This window comes from Helicoverpa zea, chromosome 15, assembly GCF_022581195.2.
Source record: "Helicoverpa zea isolate HzStark_Cry1AcR chromosome 15, ilHelZeax1.1, whole genome shotgun sequence".
In the NCBI taxonomy this organism is placed as follows: domain Eukaryota; kingdom Metazoa; phylum Arthropoda; class Insecta; order Lepidoptera; family Noctuidae; genus Helicoverpa; species Helicoverpa zea.
Genome location: NC_061466.1, coordinates 6,931,174 through 6,944,151, shown reverse-complemented (window position 1 = coordinate 6,944,151; position 12,978 = coordinate 6,931,174). Strand labels below are relative to the sequence as shown.

The 12,978-nt window shown below is 34.8% G+C and overlaps 1 protein-coding gene across 1 annotated transcript in view; it reads right to left on the bottom strand.

Annotated features, from left to right (window-relative positions):
- LOC124637072 (hemicentin-2-like) overlaps nucleotides 1–7,532 on the bottom strand; it is a 39,935-nt gene extending 32,403 nt beyond the window's left edge. Inside the window, exon 1 of the mRNA XM_047173392.1 lies at nucleotides 7,366–7,532. The gene's annotated coding sequence lies outside the window, so the exon portion shown is untranslated. The remainder of the gene's footprint in view (nucleotides 1–7,365) is intronic.
- Nucleotides 7,533–12,978: the final 5,446 nt, after the last annotated feature.

Sequence of the window (12,978 nt, the reverse complement as noted above, 5' to 3'; positions counted from 1 at the left end):
CGGCGCCCTCCTTTACTAGGTACACGTAAAATGAAATGAGGCATTTCTTTTTATGAAATGATAATTATATCTTTTTTAATAATCTTTTCATGAATTTAGAACTTCATTAATTAAAACACAGGTTTTCGTATAAGTTTTGAACAAAATAGAATTCATTTCATATTCAGCTATTTATTTATGACTACATTTAGAATACCATTGACTTATGTTTCCTAAATTAATCTACTGATTGAAAGATATTTAGGTACGTAGGTATGTCACTTATCATTCACTTAAAGCTCAAATAAGGCACTTGACATTTGAAAAAATATACCTTGAAATTAATGAACGTTTATACTCATAATTTAATTAGTAGAACTCAATTAGCGTATCGGAGAATATCAGCTTCCTTTCATTATGAGATTGATTGAATACCAGAGATGGAAAGTGACTGGGTAGCAACAGACCGCTCATGTTGGTAATAATTTAGGTAAGTTATTACTTTGTCGAACTAATGAAACAAGAGGCTTTTCGTTAAATGGCTTCCTTCAGAACATAATATATTATTATTATGTTAACCCAGAAACTATAGCTAAGGTCTGCTTGACAACGAACGGGGATCCAGCCGTCCTTTGTTAAAATCCAGTACTCATGAACGCTATGGATTTTTCCAAGGATATATGGAAGGATATAATGAATAAAAAATGTGATCAAAAATAAAAGTGTGCTTAATTGCGAATATTTTTTTATGCTTTTCTGCGTGCAGGCTATTGTCGCAAGGGTTCTCGGAACTTCGGCTTAAGCTCAAATAAATGAAGTAGGTACCTACCTACTGATACAACTAGTTCAGAAAGATAAGGCTTATATGGCGAGAGGTGAGTGATTATGAGTGACGAACGCAAAATATTTTTTAGGTAAAATATCCATCCTGTTTGATTTTAGTCAATCAATTAGCCTATCGCTGTCGATAGTTTGTTTGTACTGTAAAAATGGTGATCCAATTAAAATGACACATTCATATTTGGATAGGATCACTGACCGAAAAAATTCTGTGAATCCATCATAGCTTTATTCCATCACACCGTTTTTGCGCAAACGCCTCGCTTATAAAAGTTTTATTTATATAATCTGTACATAATTCAATCAATTCCACTACTTAAAATGTTTTAAATGTCTCTTTAACAAATATTGAATAATACTACTGTTAATAACAGTATTTTCCTTGTCTATTACAAAACTTAAAAATTGTAAACTTAAAAATAACGATATCTCTCAATTATATAACAGAAACAAATGACAGTTCACTAAACCGTCATTAAACGCCGTCAAAATGTCTGTATGAAATATTAAATCTACGTAATTACGAAGTGGACAATAGCTTAACTCATCATTGTTCCAGTATGTTTAATCTAGTTATAATGAGAAGTGCATGTCTAGCAATTAACTATGATAGCTGGGTTCATTGTAATTTATGAACTCGAACGACTAGACTTGAATAACAACAGTTTTACAGCTAATTTTCTACCTCAACATACCACTAATGGTTTGACAGTTTGATGTCAGATTTCCTAGAAAAGGTAATTAATTTTTCATACGTTATGTCTTAGCGTAATATGAGGCCATCATGGTTTCCCAGTGGGTTAGGCAGTCGTGTGATTATACATAGTACACCTACATTTTGCTAATTAGGTATACGCGCTTAGTCTTCATATTCGAGACAGCCTGTTGCTAACGAAAGTTTCGGCTCGGACCTCTTGTGATTTGAATGGAAATCTTAAAGGAGGTGAAGTTTTTTTTGCTATAATAACTTTGTCTAGATTCTCAAAATATAATATATTTGTGGGTCCATGTTTTGTTAACAAGTCGACTTCTTATATGAGATTTGCTTAAAGAAATATGTAATAACTTTGATAGAATAATACATAGATTGCTATGGAACAAGATATACACATATATAATTGTCAAATTATTATCAGAATCGAAAGAATAACTTATAAAACAAATAGACAATAACAGTATCTATAACACAAGTTTTCGATCAAATCAGCCATTAAGTGCTTTTATCGCATCAAATAAAAATGTCTGCATCAGACAGCAGCGGCTTGTCCCTCAGAGACCATCTCAGTAATTCAAATGTCCCTTCTGTAGCAAGTAAAAAGGACAGTTAAGCTAACTCGATAAATTGAATAGTATACCTATTATGAGGGACTATAAAACATCTACCTAACTGTTACGAGCGACCAGGGATACTCTTCTTAAACTTGTCTGTTCATGTAAGTTTATTTCGCAAAGGATCTCGTTTATCATAATTACTTTCGACAAGTGAGTCGATAATTAATTGATGAGTTTTAGAATTTTTTGATAATGATCTCAGCTGCGAGAAGTAGTAGATTTATTTTAAGCAAGTATTTTATTTGATGACTGATTCTTGCCTGACTTGGTAAATGATAGACAAAAAATATAGTTTTATTAATGATACGAGATTAAGTTTCCTTCACTGCAATTTATATACAAGGGAAAATCAAAATGTATTTTTGATTGTTCCATTTTCTGTATCTTGTTTCTATAAATGAATTTTAATTATGATCTTCGAGTAGGTACACATAAAATACGAAACACAAGCTAACGCCCACTCTTCGAACAGCATTTGGTTATTAATATTATACGAAAAATAATATCAAGCTATATGAGAGTGTCTGTGGGGATTTATTCCAAAAATAAAATTTAATAAGAAACTTGGAGAAAAGTGTTACTGAAGTGACATTTCGATCATCGTTTAAAAATACAAGTTTTGGGTACTTTTCACTTCTTGTTGCCCGGGTAACCCAGTAGTACTGCGGAGTAACCCTAACTGGGTTACTCAGCTACATCCGGTTAGACTGGAAGCCGACCCCAACATAGTTGGGAAAAAAGGCTCGGAGGATGATGTGTCCACAGAATAAATGTCTGTGTAAACATTCCAATAAATTATTGAAAAACATTAAAACATTCATACATCTAATTCGATGACGTAGGTAAAGATAATGTGGCTTTTATATTCTTTAATATTTCTTAGAATGACTTGAAAGAGAAGTCAAACGGAATAATCAATATCAGTTAGGTGCCTGTCTCCGTTTTCTATTTTTATCATCGGCATAGTTTACAGTCCACTTCAGCTACAGTTTACAAATTATTTGATAAATAATGGATAAGGTTAGCTCTCAATTTAATTTATTATTTAAACAACTCCCGAAACTTGCTTTGAGAACCTTTATTAAGTGACTTATTAATAGGAAGATATTTTAAATGTTCTATTTTGAGCCTCAATCTTGTGTTGTTATTAGGTTATCCAAATTACGAGTATGCTCTGTGCTATGTGTTGAGTCTATTTTATATCTTTAACATGACTATAAGTTTATTTCATATAACTTTATTGAACCTGAAAAAAGCTTTGCATAAAATACAAAGGTTTTTCATTCATCACAAAACTAAGTACGTACACTAAACTTTAATAGGTTATTGGCTCAATTCAGACTGAAGAAAAAAAAAATAAGTAAGTTAATAAATTGGTACATTAGAAACCATATAAGTAAATAGGACTTTTTATAAGTTTATTTACTTAATATTAAGTTTATAATTGAGTTAAACCCCCAGTACACAGCGTTGGTTAATAACGTATGATTGGGTGATATTATGGTCACGCTCGGTATGCGCTATGCGGCTACCTACATTAAATTCTGCCGGACAGTATATTCTGTGCAGCTTAGCACAAAGGACTATTCTCACAGCGCCAGTTTTATGCGGTTATTTCCGCTGCCTACCAGTACTAACCAGTACGAACCGTCCCAGTATGCCGCCTCTAAACGTTTCAGATGCATCGTAATCGAATTATTATCATACATTAAAATATATAACCATAATGTTTGCGGCAAAGCTCTGCGTATTTTGAGTTTATATGATTCTATTTTAGGAATTTGTATGAAATAGCAACATATGCAGATAACAGCGCTTTGAAATAGCGTTGGTAGATAAAAGGAATGCATTAAAATAGCCACGAGTGACGTACAGAAATGTACGTCCGGTGCAGCCAGGACAGTCAGCCTTAGTGGCACTAATAGGTACATATCTTTACTATACTATAGTATGTATCATTTTAAAGCATATAACGATATGTAGAAGAAGCATTGCATTGTAATTCAAATTACTTCATAGTGTAAATTTTAATTTTCGACCGCGTAAAAAATGCCAAGCTGTCGCAAATTGCCCAAAAGGCCTCTAGCATTCTGAGCACGATTGGTAAGTACGGCACTTTTATGCAATGGCCTTTCGCTGGTCCCAACATTAAAGTGGAGGCTTGAATTTCCTACAGAAGGTACTTAAGTAGCGACAGGTTGTAAGTCCATCAGAAGCACAATAAGCCCCTCCTTCATTATGTTTTTTAAACGCTTGTTTGCTCAGACGTTTTTCCGTTCCAAGCGCTGCTGTGAAATTCGGCATGAAAGACAAGTTATGCAATCATTGCTCGACTATTTTCAGGAGTATTTCCAAGAGTAAAATGCCCCACGTATACTTTGAAAACTCTTCGAGGAAAATGGACGTTTTATAGAAAAACAGAGTAGCTATCTTTTGTAATGAAATTTTACGAATGCGTTAGTGAAAAGAAATGAGGGTCGCTAGAAAAGAGAACGACTGGGCCTTGTCAAGAGTGAAAATGTTAGTCAGATTTCAAATAAAATGGCTGGCTATATTTTATTTTATCTTCTATCTCTTTGTAACGCGGTTTGTTAATATTGATAGACCGTATTGATTAACCATGAAGTATTGACGACATTAAAGTCGTCACTCATGTTACATTCAAAATTATTTATATTAATATACTAAGCGATAAGAATCGTATGTACTTTAACCCTTAACTATCCAGAATGCTTTTGTGACGTAACTGACCAATAGTGTCCAACAGACACTTTATAAATGTAGGTAAATTATGACAAAGCAAAAGAAAGTTATTTTGAATTAAAAAAACAGTATAATGTATTTCAGTAATGTTTTGTTACACTTATTCATTTACAGCTATTTCAATTAGTTTTTTTTCAGAATTTTCAGAGCAGACATTTTGATTGCATTTGTCACAACACTGTTTAGAAGCCCTTGATAATTTAGAAGGGCAAATAAAACAACGCTTCTTTCTTTTCGCAGCAGGTTCAGATGATTGAGTAGCCTCCCGATTTTACCCTGCCACATCTTGCATGGCACTCGACACCATAAGATTATTATAAGTAAATATAAATAAAAAACAATCTACCTTTACACTCGAATCAAACAAAATATTACTGTGTCTGTTGGACACTTGTGGGTTGATTAAGTACTATTTTCGTTTATTAACCAAAAATAATAAACTATTCATGAAACAAATATTTTCATTACACATTTAGATTCGTAAAACATTGGAGATAAATTAGATAAAAGGCCGATTCGTAAAAATAAATACTTTCGTTTTTATGAAAACATAAACGCAAAAATGTGTCCGCGAGACACTTGTGGGTTGTTAAGGGTTATTCTTATAACATAAGTCATAAACTCTCGAGTCACCAAAATAACCCTTAAATTCCAATCAGAAACAAAGCATTAGCAACACACAAATCGAATTCAATATTCACGCTTGAAGCCGAAGCGCTGATTCCGACATGTGAAAGAGAAATGCAGCCTCCATCTAAATTTGGATGCTCCCAAATTGTTTTGTGTGACGTTGAAGGGTCACGTATTTAGTTGCCAGAGTGTCTTGCCAGACATGTAGCGGGAATGGAAAGAAGATTTTTGTGTTCGCTTTTGCCCAATTACCTTCTAATGTCAGAGGATTTGAGGCTTGAGACAGAAACGTCAACGTGACGAGACGAGATTGCTCTGATTGTTGTTTATCAAATTAAGCTGCCTCGGATGTGAACGGAAAAAGAATTCCTTAATAATTCGAATGAGTAAAGCAGTGAGTATTTTACTGTTATCTTGTAGGCGTCGTGCCATAATCTGGTTGGCACGCGAGTCGCTGATTGCAGCGTTAATTCTCACAATACAAGATCAGGCCTAAGCCAATTTCTCTGATTACTCGCATCTTGAAACACCTAAGAAAGCGAGTAATCTGTTTCTAAGCCGATTACACGGGCGAACACAAGTACTTGTTTAAATTTGTATTCCAATCAAGTCCGTCCATCATTTGATTGAATGTAGTGATCCGGACAATCAATTTATTGAAATGGGATATTTTAGATTCAAAACAACCCGGTTCAATAAATTGCACAAATCAGATTCAGTGTTTTATCAATATGCTATTTGAATTAAATTAAGTTGACATATCAATTATAATATATTAACGAAGAAATCAATTACCTATCCATTTGGAAAATTGCGATGGATTTCACCCTGATTTTGAGGCAGTTACGAGCGGCCGTCGGCAACTTAACAAGATTTGACAAGCGGGGAAAACTCGGGAAAGAAGAAACATGAATACGATGGAAATTAAGATAACGAGGAGTATAAGGAAATGCTTTCGGAATAATTCAATTCAACCAGCTTGTTGTTTCAATATCTACACTAATTATAAGCTGACGAGTTTGTTTGTTTGCAATCATGCACTAGTCGCAAAAACTACTGGACTGATTTGTAAAAGTATTTAAGTGCTTAATAGCTCATTTGTCGAGAAAGGCTGTATCGGCTACTTTTCATCCGGATGCACGGAGAATTTCTAACGAAACGTAGATGAGTTCTATGGCACTAAAAAGTTGTGTCTAATTGTAGTATTCATTTGCTTCATAACGCACTTTATTTTAAGTTTAGCCGAAAGTGCTCTTCTACCTTGTCATTCATCAACGAATTACCAAATATTTTCTTGCCACAAAAACCTTTTTATTTACCCACTACTAAGTTATAATTTGATATGATGTATGTTTCTAAGCACCTGATAGATGATACATTTAATTAAAACAATGATAGATCTCTAGAAAAAAAATGCCTGACTCAAAAAGTGACCTCTTAGAGTCAGGCACGCATTGACAGTTAATTTAATTTCTAAATCAAATAAACCATGCAATTTTTAAGTTAATTAATATAATTATAAGTTCTTTCACAATATTGCATCTTGTTTAGTAGAAAAGGCTTAAAAATAAGTCACATGCTATGAAAGCGTCGGCGAGGTCGCGTGCTAGGAGTCGCCGTTAATGGGCTCAGTACGCATTACAACTAATTTTTATACTTATTTTGTGTGACTTTGTAAACTTTAGCAGTACAATGTTGGCAGAACTAAATCCATATTTGACCTAACCCATCATAATTTAAAAATAGGCTGTAAATGTTGCAAAATTAAAAAAAAAATGTTTCAAGAACTTTTTCAATACCTATTTAAATAGAAATAATTACCCAAATAAATGCACGAAAATACCGTGAATTGTTACAAGAACTTTTTCCAAAACTTTTCACACAACAGTCACAAGTACGTTGCACCAATTAAAAAAAGAACTAGTTTGTAGTGTTTACATTGCGGGCGAGAGCGCGTGGCCGCGGGGTTCGACGCGCCGTCCCCGGGTTCCGTACGCGAACTGGAGTGGCTCTCGGGCCGGCTCGCGATGTGCCGCGGCGAACATGCGCACTCACCGCCTCTCTTTCAAACCATTGTGGAAGACCCCTGCAAACGCTCCTCTCCGCATTACTTGAAGGTAAACCTTTTTGGGATAGTGTGCAGATGGTTTTATTGTTTCCCGCTGTATCGCGAGATCTTCTTCAGTGTTGCGTTCACGTGGCTGATTCCACTCCAGCTAATACATGTTGCATTTTCTTCACTCTTACAAATTAAAAAAGGAAATGCTTTTTTTCAACTACAACATATGTGTTTTTTTCATCAACATAATGCGCCAAATTATTATTTTTCGAGCTTATGGAATAACGCTTCAGTTGAGTAGAGGTATAAATATAACTGCATGGTAATGACAATCATATTAGAAAGTAGGGAATTATAATCCCTTAATTGGACATCGTCGGGAGATTTTCTCTTTGCTCTGGATTGGCTCACTAGAACCTGGGCATAGCTCGTAAGAGGATTCCGTCTGATTTAAACAAGGCAGAAGATATTGTAGTGATTGAGGCTCTAAGCGCGGAAATGCGATGGTTTCACTTCTACTTGAGGAACCCTGAACCATAGAAATTGAAAAAAAAAAACTAGTTTTATTACGTAAAATAACAGTCCTGTTATAATTAGGTAAATTGTTGCTTTATCTTTATTATTATAAAATAATAGTTTTATCGTCCTATAAAAATATTTGTGTCGTATTTCTTATATTTTAAATTAGAATTTAAAAAATTCTAACGTCAATTAGAGTACATTTATTTTTAGTTGCAAATTGTCCGATTGTCGTCAGATATTGACCAAGTATTCCTGGAATAATTGAAAACCAGAAACAAGAAACAACTGATATAAGTCATTTACTTTATAACTATGAATAATTTATAGCATTAAAACGTTTCCAAAATACTTAAATTCAAGAGCTAAGTTGTTTATTCGCCTACGGAAATCTTTGATTGAACAAATGTCAACAACTGACGCGTTTGTTTAGTTTTTTTTAAGTACTTTTAGCGTTTCCTTCGTAAATGTTATAATTAGGCTCCTTTAAAGTATTTTATATTTTGATCCCTTAAACTTTTGACGAATTCACTGTAAGGCTAGGTAAGGAAAATGACGAAATGAAAATTATGTCGATCAAATACTTTCAGAATAACTAATTATAACTTAATTTGTCCCATAGCTTATTGGATTATTCATGTGATTAAAAAACTGACTCCTAAGGATCAATTTATCCATGAACTTCTAAATTACTTTGTGATATCATAAGTCATTAGAAGTACGGATAATATAACGTGGGCTGAAAGAAAATAAAATCTTTTCTTCCGTAGCTTCTACAGGTGAATAAATTTTGCGGATGATTTATTTACTACTGGTTTAATTTACTCAGCTTGAATTTGTTTTGATTGATGAATGAAACGTAGAACTACTTAGAATTTGTTTTGAGATAATATCTAATAACTTATGTCATTTCATAGTTTGTTTCACTACAAATGTAAGAGTCAATAAGTACTTTTTTTATCACATTTTACCTATTTTGCTTTTATAATATAAATATTGTTTAATTTAGAAAATAATGTATTTGATCTCGATCTATTAGACCTCATCTCATTAATTGACGCCTTCTTTTTGTCAAAAGATAACTTCATTAATTATCAAACCATCAATAATCTTCAGGTTTAATAACTGCACTATATAGTACTGGATTACATAACACGATATCTCGTAAACAGATATATGCCTCCCCAAGTTGACTTAATGCTCTAATGAAAATATCAGCCCACGCTGCCTCCTAAGCGCTATAACTATTTTATTGGCCTACCTACTTGGTGATATTATATCATCATCAATATTTTGTGTCAATAATCATAAATAGGAGATATATTAAAGTATGACTAGGTTCGGTAAAGGCTTCCTGAATTTCTTCTGCTTCTCCAAAGCTAAATATTTTACGCTTGCCCACTGCGGTGAGTATCTTTGGGCAAATTCCTCGATTCCTTGATGGGAGAGAAGGCCTTTGTCCAACAGTGGACGCTTTAGGCACTGATAATTTTCTTCATAAGGTTCGTGAAATTGTTTAAATTGGCTTTAAAAACGACCTGGCAAACGTTAAATTCCTGCTGTTCATGTTCTAATTTCATCTAACGTCAATTGTTTTGCACACATTCAAATGGAGAATCAGTAAAAAAATGTATGCGTATTTCGAATATGGATGCGAAGCGAGCGATCGTGCAGGACATTATTGTTGCTACGTGATTATATTGCGATAAACTACTGATATTATTTCAGAACACATAATACGTTGTGTCAGATACAGAATCGACGGCTCCGGACATTGTCTGGGGCAACTCAATATGAGATATTACTGTTTACATGACTTTTTTACTACGACTGATATTTAGGCTGCTAGAAAAGTGGGCAATTGTACATTCTCCATATTGGAAATACCGTCGGTATGGATGGCCTTTGTGTTGATAAATCTAGCATGGAACACAGTAGTTGGATCACTAGAACAGCATATTAAATACTAAAAATTCAAGCAAATTCTGGAGCGAAATAATATTTTCAGTATACATTCAAGAGCGGCTAGATATCTACGGTATATCCAGCGTAAGACCTAGCTCACTCCGAGGTGACACGCGCCGTAGCTCAGTGTCACGAAAATTAAGACGCTGTGGTGGTTTTGCGGTGTCACCGGACCCAACTGGGGACGAAACAAGCATATTCGTACAAGCTTCGGATAACGTGACGGCCCGTGCTCCACTAATAATAACAAGACTGACAAAGATCTCTTGAGCCTGAAAACGTCAGGCGCAAAACCCTGGCTTTATTTACTTTATGAAACCCATCAAGTAAATGTTATCGTAGTGTCCCTGAATATGATTTGAATTTCGAATATAGATTTGAACTTAGAACTACAAGTGGTTATGGTGATAAATCGGTGATGTTTTATTCTTATGATAACTCGTCAAAACTTATACCTACTTCGGAGATGTATAGTTAGACTAAAAAACAATAATGTCGTCTCGAGTATTACTCTCGGTTGTGACCTAATTCCTATCACACACATTACACTAAACTAACAAAAAATCATCCTGCGTCTGATAGTAGCGAGTCGTAAACATTGTCCATTTGCTAAGTAAAAAGCGCCACACTTTTTCAATAATTCCATGAAATCCTTTGACGAGACTTTTTGATCACAAAGTACCTATTTTTTTGAAATATCCTATTTAACCATGGCAGAAAATATCAACAAAACTTTTCTGTACCTTAGGAATTGACATACCTAATTCAACTATTATCGGCGGTTCGCATCCTATAATTTAAACGTTAACAAATGCATCCATGCATACATCGTAGTTTTCAGATTAACATTTATCTACATTATGTCTGACTAAAGCATGATTTGCATTAGGATGAAATATGCGATGTTAAAACGTTATCGAAAACGCACTATCGGTAGCACTTACCTAATAGAAACGATATTTATTCACTCTCAATATTAAAATGAAATAAGCGATGGATATCTTATCACTATTAAATATGATTACGTTTTAATATAACTGAACTATCGGTATTTTTAGATCATTATGTGAAATGGAAATACAAATAATATAATAGTTTATGAATTTGTAACACAGCTTTTCAATTTTTTTTTTTATCTACAAATTAATGAATTCCGTATTTAAGTTTGAGGGAGACTTGTTTGACTGTGTTTCTCTTATCCCTGTTTACTGAAGGATAATATAAATAGTTTTACTAGATAAAGTAGTGGTGTAAACATACGACTGAAAAGTTATTGACACAAAGTCGTTTAGCCAACTGAAAGAGACTTTAGAGGATTTCGCACTAACCGCAGTTTGCTGTAAAGAACGAAATTCACCAAAATTGTTTGAAGAAAAGCAATAGTGAGACCGATGTTTAGAGTAGATGTTTCTAGAAAGGGAACCACATTTAACGCAAACCTCGTATATTTGAGAGTTTCAGTGATTGTTTTAGAAAATGAACTTCGACATGACAAAATATATAAAATAGATTGTGCTATTTCTATTCAGAAATTCAAAGCTAGTTTATTTCATCTGACGTAACCAAATGTACTTAAAAGTAAAAACAATTTTTTAAAATTCTCACGCCACTATTAATTCTTTAAATATAAGTGTGTCGATTAAAACAAAGTCATTTAAAATTTTATTTCAATGATGCATAAAATTACTATTTAGCTGATTGATATTTACATAATATTTACATTAATTTTAAAAATTAAAAATAAACTTATATATACAACTTAAAACTAATACATTGCATCAAAAAATTGCTCCTCATCGCTGTCACTGGGTAATGTACCCAGAAGGCTGGCAGCATTGCCACGTTGGATGGCAATGCTCAACCTCTGTGCGAAATAAAAGCCAGCCCTTGGGTCACGAGAAGTGTCAACAAGGCGCTTAGAAAGGACCATGCCCATCTGTGCCCCAGTAACGCCCAGAGAAAGTATATTACAAGATAGCCCTATTAAATAAAAACTAGAATTATGATGATAATTTGAAGTCTAAAAAAGCACCGGTTAAAAAAAAAAAATAAGACATGAATTCATGATGATCATGAAGTTCCTAGTGAAAAACTAATAGCAATGCTGTCTATAAACGATAAAATGTATAAAAAACCAGTGGGAATTTATCATATTTAATGTCCAATATCTTTTGAATCGGTGCTTTATATAATATTAAATCTAGATATCTTACAAATATGGCTGTAAAGCTATCGTATGACATAGAACTGGAATTTGGGCATTGCAGGGCGTTGCTGACTTTTGACTCCATACTAATATGGGCATGATCCTTTCCTTCGCAAGCGCGTTAGCACTCGGACCCCACGGCCCGAGAGTTTCAACCCCAAACGGCTCAAACATGTAATTCCCGATAAGGCTACTATATTTGCGCCGTTTGAGGTCCTCTGCTTGTGAAGCGGCGGAGCCAACACAACACGCAGTTCTAGGAAGATGGGATGGCGCAAGAGTGTCGACGCAGGTCGCGTCCCACACTAAAGTCCTACCCATCTTCCACGGAAATAGCGACATGCCGTCTGGTCTCTTGCCATCCGTCGCGTGCCAAACCATTTGGTTCAAGTACGGCTGGCACGCCGACGGCAACAAGAGCCCGACGGATCACGTCGTTGATATTCGCATGTCGTGGTATGCGGCCCGCACTCCGACTGCACGACAGGCCGTGGTGACCGAGACTGTTGACAGCTTCCCCGCAGTGGCAGCGGTGAGGAGTGCAGCACGAAGCACCCAGACGCAGGCAGACAGCGAGTCTGAAAGTGGTGTCGTCAAACATGGTGCCTATGTTTGCCGACGGAAATGCGTGAAGCCAAAGACCTGACTCCCATTCACCCACAGCCAGTAGGCGTGCTCGCTCCGC